Consider the following 15,071-nt stretch of genomic DNA (forward strand, 5'->3'; position numbering starts at 1 on the left):
TGAACCCTGCAGCCTCTGCTGGAGGTCCCACTAATTATTCCTCCAGTCTTCCTCAGAGTATTAAAACATATCCGTTAAAATGGCGTCATTTATATCCAGATAAATGGATTCAGTTTTCCTTCCCTAAGATGAAGCCAATTCCATTAAATTCACAGGTGTTCTGCCCTAATGTAGCTGCTAACATGTGAAATATTGTATAAATTCTTCTTCTTCCTCCACGTTCACCCTGCTGTCTGAAGAATGTTGTCCAGACCTTCCAAATGGATCCTTATCCTCTCCTGCTCCACTGATTCCGTGTGAAACAGGATCATTTCCTGCAGTAAACTGTAGTTCATCGTCTGTAAACATCTGCTGCATATTCAGCTTCTATAACCTGCTGTGTGCAGGCAAATTGCTTCCCTGGAAAAGGTGTTACAGAGACACACTATACATCACTACTAACACCACTTCCTCCAGATTTAAATGATAGCAGATATGGGGGATGGGGGGGGTGTTGTTTTCTGTCAGCCTCGTCTGGAGGACCTTTAAATCTCGTCTGGTGGTTTCTGTAAAACGAGAAGCGTTTGTGAAAACCTGTTCTGTGAAAAACAGTTAGTCTGCAGAACCTGACTGTTAGAGATGGTTTGGGTCCGTTTGGTTCTGCATCATCTATTGAAGGTTCCACAGATGGAGCAAACGTCTGCAGAGAAGCTGGAAGCTGAGGCCTGCTGGTGGCGCGTGTTATTAATCAACAATTATCTGCGCTTTGATGAAAATAGACGTCTGTCACAGAAAGTAGAGCCTCAGAGGTGAGGCTGAGTCTGCATGTGGAGCAGGCTGTGATAGTCATCTAGAAATGAAAGAATAAATAGACGGCTATTTTCAGTGCTAATCTCAGCATCTGCCTCCAAGGGCCTCTTTTTCTACCCACCCCCCCCCCCCCCCCCCCCCCCCCCCCCCCCACACACACACACACATCCAGCCTTCTCTCTCCAGTGAAGAGGAGCCCATTGTGTGAGATGAGAGTTGGATTGGATGGCTCCCTGGGGAGCTGCTCTCCATTAGCTAAGGTGATCTAACAGGTAATCAGCAGATAATTAAAAGGCTTCACTTCTCCGATGGGAGGGGCTGGGTGTGTGTGTGTGTGTGTGTGTGTGTGTGTGTGTGTGTGTGTGTGTGTGTGTGTGTGTGTGTGTGTGTGTGTGTGTGTGTGTGTGTGTGTGTGTGTGTGTGTGTTATGTTTTAGGGGTTGTTTGCACACGTATGAACTTTTGCCAGTGTACCTGAGTCTATGCTGTCATTTTTGAATGTCATCAGGCCAGGCGACTCGGGGAGCTTTTATGGTACGACGGGACATGAATCACTTTAATAGACACCCGTCCCTTCTGGAAAAGTGTCTATGAATTGATATTAAAAGAGGAACTCCAGGTTAAGTTAGATTCCATCTCAGCCTATAAACCGATAAGAGGAGCAGCCTGTAGGTTACTGTATCGCTTCCTCAGATTGAAATGTTCAATAAAATAGATTTTCAGAGGAGGGGGGGGGGGTCCTCACGATGACGTGACTGAGAAGTGTTTCCTAAAGTCCTGAAACATGTTGGCATCCTACTGAGGCAGATCCAGCATTCAGGCCGACTGCTCCCTGAGAGACTGAAGATCTGGAATCAGCTGAATCAGGGATTCTGGGTCAAACATTCTGCTCTGGTTTTGCTTTTTTCTTTTATTATTTAGGATATAAATCAAACTTTCAAATCAGTGGAATTACAGGGTTTGCGTAGAAATAAAAGGTTGAACTAACTTAAATAATCAGCAGAGTTTGACCTGATGAGATCAAAGCAGTTTGAAGCAATAGGAATGAAGTCGTCTGACTGGAATCATCTGAAACGGATCTGATTGTTAGTAGAGCACCATGTGATCACTGCACCGTCCTGGCTTTATACTACAGGCTCCAAGGGGGGACAGATTTACTTTTTGCATAAAGGTGCAGATCTGGAGACACTCCTGTCAAAATATCCCTCAGCAGCGACACCAAAGAGGAGCAGCCTCAGTTAGAGCGACTGGGAACGCAGATATTCTGAAAGCATCTCGTTTTCTGCAGAGTTCAGTTTGATGAGACTCAGTCTGCAACTCCTTCTATAAATGGGAAGTTTGAAGCAAACAGAGCATGAAAAGTCCAGAATTACTATAAAAAGAGCCGCCTTACTGACACACAGAGATTCTTCCTGATGAACGTTTTAGTGCCTGTTCTGATATTATCCTGCAGCATTCAGAAGATGCCACATCTTAAGGGAACAGTGAATGTGTCTGAGCTGTTTCATTCTAACCTGCTGCTGAAGAGCATTTAGAGTGAGCTGCTGTGGATCAGTGAGCTCTACCTTCTCCACATCGCCCCCAGCTTCCCCGGCCAGCTGCTGTGTGCCAGAGCCGCCTTCAGGGACCAGAGAACCCAACCAAAATCTGTTGCAGTAACTTCTACGTTCCGGGAGGAGTCCAGCGGGACAGCAGAGGCTGAGTAACACGACATTTAGTCCATAGAGAATGAGAGAGCAAAGAGGATGGACACTGTGAGGACACTCAGAGAACCACGCAGGCGGTGATGGAGCTTCAGGTTCATCGTCTGTCCTACAGAGGTGGTGAGTCGGTATCCAGGACGTCATTCTGAAACTGAGCTTCAGGTTTAACCAAACCTCACAGCTGCTGAGTCAGAATCAGAGGTGCCGCTGTCCATGGTGCTGAACTGCTTTGATTAGTGACAATACTTCCTGTTGGTGTGATGGACTCCCTGAGATGATGTCGAATATAAACTCTGCTGTTTTTGGGAGGTTTATGTTATAAAATGCTTTATTATTATAGCCCCGCCCCCCAACCCGGCTGGGATAAGTTCTACTATTGGTTTATATAGTTAAACAAAATGAAATAAATTAGATAAGACCCAACTTTCTAAAAGTTAATTTAACCATAAAATGTCATTTAAAAATCATTGTTAGGAAACTATTGCTTTATGCAATATGTCATATTTGAAAGGTCTGCATGAGTCACATTTAAAAGCAGCAGCCTGTTAAAGTAATAATAATAATAATACGTACTATTATTATAATTATAACAATAATTATCACTATTAATATTGCAGTGGTGTTTATTAACCAATCATTTGTGTGATGGACCAAGGTGAAGCAGTTCATCATTTAAAACTGAAAGGAAAAACAAATAAATTGTTGAAAACTGTTAATTTATCTGCAGCCACCTTCAGTCTGGGAAGCTGAACCTGAGGTTAAGTTTCCAGCACTGAGCTGTTCTGGTGAAGCAGAACATTTAAAGGGGAACATTTTAGATGACAGAAACTTAACATGATGCTCAGTTTTTTATTCAAAATGCAGAAGTCTGAAGGTGCTGATTTCTACAAGCAGCACTTGGCTGAGAAAATATTCATCCCTTCAGGAGCTGCTGCATGTCTGCCACAGCATCACTGCCTGCAGCTCTATAGAGCTTCTGCTGCAGAGCAGAACTGGACGCTAAATCCAGATGCTGATGGATGAACGGATTGAACCAGACGGGTGGATTTCTGATCAGCAGCAAATTTAGCTGATAGAGATCAAAGATTGAGATGTTTGTGTTTAGATAATCTGCTCCTGCTCTAAACTTTTTTAGTTTTCCAGCTTCTAGCACCATCAGATCCCAGAGGGTTTTCACACCACCCCGTACTGCCCTGGTGCACTCCCAGCTGTTCACACTCATTTTTTGTCCACATGGTTTCTGACAGAGAGGACTGTGATAACGGGTCAATGTCTATTTTCTGCCTCACTTAAAGCTTCACTGTGTTGTCAAAATTGCGCCCACCCCTTTGTCTGAAAGGAAGCACAATAGAAAGAGAGAAATAAATGCTGTGGGAGAGAGAGAGGCATCTACATGAGGCAGAAACTAATGGAAGCAAATCAATATCTGACAATGAATTTGATTTGAAGCTATTGTTGTGATGAGAGTTGAATGTCTAAACCAAAGACAGCCCCCCCCCCCCCCCACCCCTGAACCGCATCCAGACAGAAACCCAAGCAAAGAAAACGCTGAGCGACGCCGAGAACAGGGAACATTTTTCACACCATTCTCCTATAATTAGGATTAGAAGCACCGGGACAGTCAGGATCATCAAGACTGTCAGGATTTCTGCAACCATGAGACTGAAAAAGAGGAAAGGATACAGGAAGGGTTAAAGTCCAGCCTGTGAGCCTTTCTTTATGATGAGCTGTTGGATTAATTCCTCAATAATCATCCACCTTCTGTCTTTTCCAGCACTGATTTCTACAGGATCCAGGTTAATGTTGGGATGTGGTTTGAGGGAAGCTTTTCCCCACATGCAGAAAACGTTTCAGGAGACGACGGTTCAAGATCACAATAGTTAGAGATCACAAAGTAGATGTGCTTTCTCTGGTTCTAGATCCCAGCAAACGAACCCAGGAATGAATGCAGGCTGTAGGGAGGAGAGACGTGATGGATCTGCTGCTGCTGATGACTGGGAGGCAGGAGACTAACTAGAACTAGATGCACTAGATGATAGGAGGACGGACCAGGAAGCTTCCAGAAAGGAAAGGTTAACAAATAATAACTATTGAGTCAAATCTGCTTAAACATGTTAACTTAAAAATGTTTGCTTCAGTTTGGAGCTGGTTTCTAAATGTCATGATTATCGACATGAGTTGATTTTGCCGTATTTATATTTAATAATAATAATTAAAATAAAACACTGGAAAGTTGATAATTTGATCTTAATTTCTGATTTAATTTCTGTGTTTGAGATGAAATAAAAAGTCTCAGTGAGAAGCTGAATGGATTCATGCAGCGACTGCAGCTGCTGGCCGAGGGAACAGTCCACGAGTCTAAAAATGAATCTTCTTTAAAATCTGATCCATTTGATCAAATTTATTTAGTCTGAAAAATTAGCAGACAGATATAAGTTTAATAGATGAGTAAATATTTGATGTGTTTGTTACTTTCCTCAAATATCATTAACTTAGAAACATTTTCACTATGTGCTAAATTAAGCTGCTAAAATCAGCTAAAACTTTTCATTTCGAATTTATCGATTTAATATATAGATATTTTTTCCCTTTTTCAGTGAAACATGTAGGTCTGGATTATTTGTGCCTCATGATGATTAAAAGGCTTTTAATGTTTTTCCTTCATGATCTCTGACTAATATTTTCTGTTTGTTTTGTTTTCAAAGCTTTTAAATGCGATAAAGATGGAAAAGAAAAGGAAATCAGGAAGGAAAACAATCTTTCATATTTCCATTTATAAACATGGGCACAGCGCTAAGCACGTTCCGGGGGGGGGGGGGGGGGGGGGGGGGTGTTTATGTGCTCAGATGCAGCGGATCGCTGTGTTTCTATGGATGCAGTCGGTGGGCAGAGAGGTGGGGGGGTTAAGGTGATGCTGAGGCTCCTGTAATGAGTAAGCGTTGGGTGGCCGGTGCTAAGATAAATGGGGGGGCCGGTACTAGTGCAGCAGTCAGCAGGATGCGCCGCGGCCAGAGGCTTGTTTGTGCCAAATGTAGCTCGCAGAATATCAAAGGCCAGCCATCCAGAAGACGCAAGCGTCTGACAAATTTTAAATTAGGCAGAAAGAGAGAGGAGGGGGGGTTAAAGGGTGAGATGGGGGAGGAGGGGGGGAGTCTAAGAGGGAAACAAAAAAATATACAACTGGAAAAAAGGAAAGGAGGGGATTAAATCATGAAGAATCATGAAGGAAAGTCATGAATGGTTTAACCACCAGAAACATGCAGAGCAGAAATCTTCTTTTCTCACGTGAAGCGATCATGGAGCCGATCAGCATCATCCGTAAAACTAAAGGAAGATGAAGAAACGTTTTTATGCTTAAAAACTGCACACATCCAGTTCTAACCTGTTTAAACCTGTTTTATTTTAACATCAGTCACTAATCATAGAAGCAGATTTTTATCTGTCTGTATTTACATTAAAAGTTATTTTCTTATTTCACACATTTTGCTTTATAACCTTCATCAATCATCAAGCTGAGCTTTTCTCATCCTGAGGTGAGGGAAGCTAAATGACTTTTTTCTCAATCGATGAACAAATATGATTCAGTTCTATTCAGTTTATTTCTATAGCTCCAATTCACATCATCTCAGGTCACTTTATAGAAACGATTCAACCAGATCATCCAGTCAGATTGGTTCAAAGTTTTCTATCTAAGGAAAACCAGCTGATTGCATCGACTCATTGACTCTTCAGCAATCCCTCACACTAAGCATGCTGGTAGCTACACAGCCAAACAGGAACAGACCAGATGAAGCTACTATGAGAAAAAGCAGAGAGAGCAGAACGTTATAGATTGAACTAACAGATTCTGCAGAGTGGGAGAATAGAGATAGAATGAAGCAGAATGATGCAAAAGGGGTCTCTATGTCCTCCAGCAGTCTAAGCCTATAGCAGCAGAACTATAGAGATAGCTCAGGATAACCTGAGCCACTCTAACTAGAAGCTTTATCAAAAAGGAAAGTTTTAAGCCTAGCCTTAAAAGTAGACAGGGTGTCTGCCTCACGGACTAAAACTGGTAGTTGGTTCCACAGGAGAGGAGCCTGATAAACCCATTAAGGTTTCAGAAAGTGATGAACAACCTTGTGGACAAAGAATTCACAGGCCGCAGGTTCTGATTGGCCGTCATTGTTTTATCTAATGAATTCAACAGCAGCTTTTTGAAATTCCTTCAGACACAAAGAAGAAGGTGAGTCTGAAAATAAGGATTTCTGTTCAGGTTAGTGAATCCACACATTTATTGCATTTAGTGGAAAGTTTGGATTCGTTTTTAGGACATTTAGAGACAATATAAAAGTCTGATGATCATTTAGACACTCAAGTCTCTGTGGAGCTGTGGGAGATCAGCTGCTTCACGGGTCAGAAGGTCACTAGTTCATAAGAGGGAGAAACAGACAATAGAATAGAATGGAATTGAATAGAGTAGAAAAGCAATAAACACATAGAAGTGAATAGAATATATTAGATCTTCCAGTCGAGCTAATAAAGTCTCCGTTTCAAAGCATTTCTAGCTCCTGTTTTAAACTTGCTATCATTTCCAGCAGCCCAGCGATCAACACGCTGCTGCATCTATTATCTTTGCATCTTTACTCATTTCATCGCAGGTCTCCATCCTTGTTCCCGCCCCACCCTCCCTCTGCTGGAATCAACCTATGGAGCCAGCCTAGTAAAAGACTTTTCTTCTACTAATGTCAATTTAAAGCCTAGCCAGAGCTCCCTCTAATCTTTTCCCACTCATTACACACAATTTCCAGCGCGTTCGGCTCCCGTGCCGATTGGTTACTCGCTGTGTGTGCAGCCAGGGGTGCTGATTGTTTATTATTTATTTGTTTATTTATTCACACCGACGCCCCGACTCTTTTTCTCTCCTTCAGCTCTCCAGCTTTTCACTTTCTTCTCCCGCTCGTATTTCAGTCCCTGAGTCCCTGGTCTGCATTTTCCATGAATAATCCAAGCAGTCTAAAGCACGGGGCTCTGCTCGCCGGCATCCATTTAGAGGAGCAGACTGGGTGTGTTCTGAAGGGCATTTCATTTCATGTGAGGTGATTTTTCAACATCGCTCTGCAGGTTAAGGCTGGATGTTTGGGACCAGATCCTCTTCATGTTCTTCATTTAGAAATGCATGAGGAATAAAAACAGTCTTTCTGAAAAACAACACATGCTTTGATTTTGAACAACAGAAGTTGCAAATAGGAAAGGAATGAAAAAAGCCAAAGCTAAGCAGGAACACAGAAGCTGAGAGACCAACAGACTGACAGGCAGGAGATGAAGCAGAGCATGAAGCTGCAGGATCTCTGTTAGGAGTTCCCTCACTGTGTTTATTAAAAGCATTGTCCTTTCTATGTGGGAGACAGTAAACACATAGAACAACACTGAACATTTTGGGTCTGATCTTTAAAAACTCCAGAGAAAATCTGCTTCACTGCATGTGAAACCTTCTAAGAGCGTACAGTTAGTGGGCGTGCTGCAGGTGATCTGCAGAGATGGAAAATGAACAGAATGATAAAGATCAAGTGCAAAACCACGGAGATGCAGGGAATAATTAGAAGTATTAATTCCATTACATGTTTTTATCTAAAAAGGTTTCAGGAAATCTTGTGAAAACAATCCGGTCTTTTCCAGTTTCAGAAAGTTCAGTGAACCTTTTGCAGAGCAGATGGTGCATCAGGAAGAGTCCTGCACATCCTGTCTATGTTCCTCCAGCTTCAGCTGCGACAAGATGAAATAAAACATCCTCTGACATCTTGCTTGATAATCAGAACCCGATATGACAACATGTTTAAAAACATTAGAATAATTTCTAACCTAGTTTCGATCAAATCAATCTCTAACGTTCTGCTCTCTCTGCTTTTTCTCATAGTAGCTTCATCTGGTCTGTTCCTGTTTGGCTGTGACTCCATCCTGGAGAGAAATATCAGCTGTGCTGCTGCCATCAACACCTTTGTTTCTAGATGTTGGAGCTTGGCCTGTTTTCCAGTGTAGTCCTGTTTCTCTGACTGTGACTAACTGGATGTGCTCTCTTCATCCTCTGACATGGGAGCTGGCTCGGAGCTCGTCTGCCTGGCTGTGTGTTTCCTGGACGGGGCCGCCTGTGGAGCTGGTTGACAGTTGCCTTTTGTATCTATGCTTCTTTTTCTATGTCTGCTTCTGTCTCCTTGAACCCCAGTGGGCCTCAGCAGATGGCCGCTCACACTGAGCCTGGTTCTGCTGGAGGTTTCTTCCTGTTCAAAGGGAGTTTTTCCTCTCCACTGTCGCTACAAGCATGCTTAGTGTGAGGGATTGCTGAAGAGTCAATGAGTCGATGCAATCAGCTGGTTTTCCTTAGATAGAAAACTTTGTATCAATCTGACTGGATGATCTGGTGAACTGGAAAGTGACCTGAGATGACATGATGTGAATTGGAGCTATAGAAATACACTGAATAGAATTATTTATCAGAGGTTTGCTTCGATCACTCCTGTCTTTTCTTCCTGACAACATTGATTCTGATTCTTATGAACTAAAAACAGCTGAAGAGACCCCCCCCGCGCTCTCTCTCCCTCCCCCATGCAGACCAACCTGCCATCTCGCTGCTGAGCATCACTCCTAATATCATCAGCATGGAGGCCCGCTGGTCCGTGACTATCAGCCACAGGACAAACTAAATTAATTAAAGTGCCATCATAGCTGATACCTGGCTGCCACCTGGTGCAGAGAGCTGGAAGAGGTTTCAGGAGATCATGTGCTGTCCTCTCTGCTCAAATCTTCTCATCTAATTATGCAAAAGTTTCATATGAAATGTCTTTATTTAAGCTGCCAGAGACACAGAAATGCATGAATTAAACCCGTCTGTTGTTATTTTTTAAGAACGTCGATGATAAAAACCCAGAGACTCCATAACCAAACCCAGACTGGTCTCCAGGATTTCATTGGTCTGGACCTTTGCTGCTTCACACCTGACCATTAAAAGAAACCTTCATGTCTATAATTCCAGTCACACCAGAAAGAGAGAGAGAGCGGTCTATGCAAAACAACAAGCTCCCTATTATCAGCACCTAGATTACAACTGCTGAAGGCTGAGGTGCAAAGAGTTGTGGGTAATTGTCCTGTTTTTCATTAGCGTTTAGATGAGGATCTGGAGATGAGGAAGGAAATGGCCTCATCATCATTGCTCTGTGTCTGTGTGTGCTTGTGGAGCCGGGCCGCTATGTCTGCACATCACACCCTTGATCACAGCTGTCCTCGCTCAATACAAAGGGAACAAATTGTTCCTCCTCTCCCCTCAGCGGCCAACTTGCTATATTCCTCTATTACCTTACAACATTGAAAGAAACAAGCCGGCGTAAATGACGAGCCAGAAGATTGCAGGAAGAACAGGAGATTGAGGGGGAAGAGGGAAAAGAACATGATGGTGGGGTGGGCGGGTGGTTTTAGGGCTTAGCGGTGTGGGAGTGGAAGGCCAGAAATAAGACAGGAGATGAGGAAAGAAAATGAAAAGAAATGTCTGCCAAAATTGTGATGAGATACTACAATTGCACGGCTGAGATGAGAACGGGAAATTAGAGCAGGGGAAATTTGAAAAGACGCACAGATAGAAAAAAAGGTGGGGGCAGGTGGGGGGTTTCAGACTGGCGGTACGGAGGTGTTGTTTTTAACTTCCTAGGACACACAGTCCAGCCCACAGGACGCCTTCTTTATGTGTTTGACCCCAGATTAACTCGCCGTGCTCTGATGTAGTGCTCCCTAGGTGGATTTATTCTGTGCTCAAATGAGCAGCGAGGACTTTGCCACCATCTTTAAACTCCTTCATTTTCTCCATTTAAAAGCTCAAACAAACTTTCAGGAAGTCCAAGTGGATTATTCATGCCGGCTTTGATTTGCCAATTAGCTGCTGCAGCAGCATCAAGATGAACGCAGGCATCCTGGCTTTGCTCTGCAGACGGATTAGGAGACCCCCCCCCCCAACATGGGAGGAAAGAATAATCTTTTTCTGTGCTTTTTTATCCATTCTGTCTTTTTCTTCTGTTTTGGATCAATTGGGTCATCGATGAATCAGGCTGCTGGTTTAAACGTAGAAAACAGGAGAAGCTTCTTCACTGCAAAAACAATCTAGAAATAAGTAAAAATTTCTTAAATTAAGTGTATTTCCCCTTAATTTGAGCAGTTAAATAAGATGATTTGCCAATACAATGAGTAGTTTTGCTCTTAAAATACGATAATTAGATAATATGCACTTGAAATAAGACGATGTAATTGTTTTTTCTTATTTTAAATGTAAATTGTCTTGTTCCATTGGCAAAGTGTCTCATTTACCAACTAAATTGAAGAAAAAATGCACTTATTTTAAGAAAAAATGACTTATTTAGATTTCAATTTTTTACAGTGTTCTGCTTCGTTCCATGGATCCAATGGAGACAAACCAGCGTCTGATTAAGGGGAACAGCTAGTTAGCTGCTTCTGGCTAATTGTTTGTCACCAAACATTAAACAGGCTTAAGGCGCGGGAGGAGGCTGAGGTCAGCCTGTCTCTGCTGTGTCTCCAGTCCCACCAGTATAACAGCTGACCGGTGTGAAGGGAGTGATGATGTCAGCTTGAGGCATTTAGCCACAGGATTTACCGGCATTAACGTGACATCCAGACTGTTCTCTACATCCAGACTGTTCTCTACATCCAGACTGTTCTCTACATCCAGACTGTTCCATACATCCAGACTGTTCTCTACATCCAGACTGTTCTCTACATCCAGACTGTTCTCTACATCCAGTCTGTTCTCTGCATCCAGACTGTTCTCTACATCCAGACTGTTCTCTACATCCAGACTGTTCTCTACATCCAGACTGTTCTCTACATCCAGACTGTTCTCTACATCCAGACTGTTCTCTACATCCAGACTGTTCTCTACATCCAGACTGTTCTCTACATCCAGACTGTTCTCTACATCCAGACTGTTCTCTACATCCAGACTGTTCCATACATCCAGACTGTTCCATACATCCAGACTGTTCTCTACATCCAGACTGTTCTCTACATCCAGTCTGTTCTCTACATCCAGACTGTTCCATACATCCAGACTGTTCTCTACATCCAGACTGTTCTCTACATCCAGACTGTTCTCTACATCCAGACTGTTCTCTACATCCAGACTGTTCTCTACATCCAGACTGTTCTCTACATCCAGACTGTTCCATACATCCAGACTGTTCTCTACATCCAGACTGTTCTCTGCATCCAGACTGTTCTCTACATCCAGACTGTTCTCTACATCCAGTCTGTTCTCTACATCCAGACTGTTCTCTGCATCCAGACTGTTCCCTACATCCAGACTGTTCTCTACATCCAGACTGTTCTCTACATCCAGACTGTTCTCTACATCCAGTCTGTTCTCTACATCCAGTCTGTTCTCTACATCCAGACTGTTCTCTACATCCAGACTGTTCTCTACATCCAGACTGTTCCATACATCCAGACTGTTCCATACATCCAGACTGTTCTCTACATCCAGACTGTTCTCTACATCCAGACTGTTCTCTACATCCAGACTGTTCTCTACATCCAGACTGTTCTCTACATCCAGACTGTTCTCTACATCCAGACTGTTCTCTACATCCAGACTGTTCTCTACATCCAGTCTGTTCTCTACATCCAGACTGTTCTCTACATCCAGACTGTTCTCTACATCCAGACTGTTCTCTACATCCAGACTGTTCTCTACATCCAGACTGTTCTCTACATCCAGTCTGTTCTCTACATCCAGACTGTTCTCTACATCCAGACTGTTCTCTACATCCAGACTGTTCTCTACATCCAGACTGTTCTCTACATCCAGACTGTTCTCTACATCCAGACTGTTCTCTACATCCAGACTGTTCTCTACATCCAGACTGTTCTCTACATCCAGACTGTTCTCTACATCCAGACTGTTCTCTACATCCAGACTGTTCTCTACATCCAGACTGTTCTCTACATCCAGACTGTTCTCTACATCCAGACTGTTCTCTACATCCAGACTGTTCTCTACATCCAGACTGTTCTCTACATCCAGACTGTTCTCTACATCCAGACTGTTCTCTACATCCAGACTGTTCTCTACATCCAGACTGTTCTCTACATCCAGACTGTTCTCTACATCCAGACTGTTCTCTACATCCAGACTGTTCTCTACATCCAGACTGTTCTCTACATCCAGACTGTTCTCTACATCCAGTCTGTTCTCTACATCCAGACTGTTCTCTACATCCAGACTGTTCTCTACATCCAGACTGTTCTCTACATCCAGACTGTTCTCTACATCCAGACTGTTCTCTACATCCAGACTGTTCTCTACATCCAGACTGTTCTCTACATCCAGACTGTTCTCTACATCCAGACTGTTCTCTACATCCAGTCTGTTCTCTACATCCAGACTGTTCTCTACATCCAGACTGTTCTCTACATCCAGACTGTTCTCTACATCCAGACTGTTCTCTACATCCAGACTGTTCTCTACATCCAGACTGTTCTCTACATCCAGACTGTTCTCTACATCCAGACTGTTCTCTACATCCAGACTGTTCTCTACATCCAGACTGTTCTCTACATCCAGACTGTTCTCTACATCCAGACTGTTCTCTACATCCAGACTGTTCTCTACATCCAGACTGTTCTCTACATCCAGACTGTTCTCTACATCCAGACTGTTCTCTACATCCAGTCTGTTCTCTACATCCAGACTGTTCCATACATCCAGACTGTTCTCTACATCCAGTCTGTTCTCTACATCCAGTCTGTTCTCTACATCCAGACTGTTCTCTACATCCAGACTGTTCTCTACATCCAGACTGTTCTCTACATCCAGACTGTTCCATACATCCAGACTGTTCCATACATCCAGACTGTTCTCTACATCCAGACTGTTCTCTACATCCAGACTGTTCTCTACATCCAGACTGTTCTCTACATCCAGACTGTTCTCTACATCCAGACTGTTCTCTACATCCAGACTGTTCTCTACATCCAGACTGTTCTCTACATCCAGACTGTTCTCTACATCCAGTCTGTTCTCTACATCCAGACTGTTCTCTACATCCAGACTGTTCTCTACATCCAGACAGTTCTCTACATCCAGACTGTTCTCTACATCCAGTCTGTTCTCTACATCCAGACTGTTCTCTACATCCAGACTGTTCTCTACATCCAGGCTGTTCTCTACATTCAGTTTATTTCTATAGCTCCAATCCACATCATGTCATCTCAGGTCACTTTCCAGTTCACCAGATCATCCAGTCAGATTGATTCAAAGTTTTCTATCTAAGGAAAACCAGCTGATTGCATTGACTCTTCAGCAATCCCTCACACTAAGCATGCTTGTAGCGACAGTGGAGAGGAAAAACTCCCTTTGAACAGGAAGAAACCTCCAGCAGAACCAGGCTCAGTGTGAGCGGCCATCTGCTGAGGCCCACTGGGGTTCAAGGAGACAGAAGCAGACATAGAAAAAGAAGCATAGATACAAAAGGCAACTGTAGAGCAGCTCCACAGGCGGCCCCGTCCAGGAAACACACAGCCAGTCTGTTCCTCTGCTTGGTTTGGATGTGTGTCACAGCTGAAGGTGAACTAAATAATGTACCCTCTGGTTGATAAAAGCTTGTTTGATTTTTTTTGTTGGGTCGTCAGAAAGCAGAACAGATCCCAGACCGTATTTTATTTTACTACCAAAGAAATAAAATATTTTCATGTACCCCTTGCAATGCCCTCACAGACCACTAAGGGGACGGGTACCCCAAATGATTGAAGTAATAGATGCTGTTTCTCCCTCTGAGGGAGCCTGTTTCTCTGGTTCCTGTCTGCTGCATTCAGCCCAGAGGACAGGTCAGGAAGATCCTGCTGAGCACAAAAGGCCTTATCAGCGTTTCTGTTCCAGCCCTCTTCTCCTGATCCCGCTGCAATGTTAGCACAACAGCCTCGGAGGTTAGCACTCAATTAAGCCGGGCTCTTCATTTATGTCCGTGACAAAGGCCGCTCCTCTCACCGTCCCTCTCTCTCTCTGGCTCTCTCCTCCAACCAAACTTGTAATTACAGTGTTGGACAGCACGCTCCACAGTGACCCGGCATAAAATATGACTATCCATTTGGCCCTTATCGCTTCATCGCTGTTCCTCCTCTTCCGATTGGACCGGCGGCTGCTGCTCACCCCCAGCACCATCTCATCACTGCCGGCCGTTTCACCCTGGCTTCACCTCACCCTCTCAGCTGCCATGCGGCGAGGCGTCAGGATGAGGAATACGGCTAAGCACTATCTCCCCGTAATGAATTAGATTCTCTTTTAACCCTGGACACACATCCACTTGAACTCACCGCTGCAAATCATCTGTTTTTTTCTTTTCTTGCATTTCAGCCTGAATCCTGATGACCACCTCACTTTAAAACCACATTTACTAAATGAAGATATAGAGTTAGTCTATTCAGAAGTTGCTGGTGCAGGCGTTTGTGCAGTATTTGGATTGATGGGAGCAGAATGTGGTGAAAGTGAGAGCAGAGATGTAAAATGAGCAGATAACAAAGTTTGGCTCCTGGTGTTTAGCAGCATCAT

This window comes from Cyprinodon tularosa, unplaced genomic scaffold (genome assembly GCF_016077235.1).
Source record: "Cyprinodon tularosa strain WSP-4 unplaced genomic scaffold, ASM1607723v1 ctg915, whole genome shotgun sequence".
NCBI classification, from domain to species: domain Eukaryota; kingdom Metazoa; phylum Chordata; class Actinopteri; order Cyprinodontiformes; family Cyprinodontidae; genus Cyprinodon; species Cyprinodon tularosa.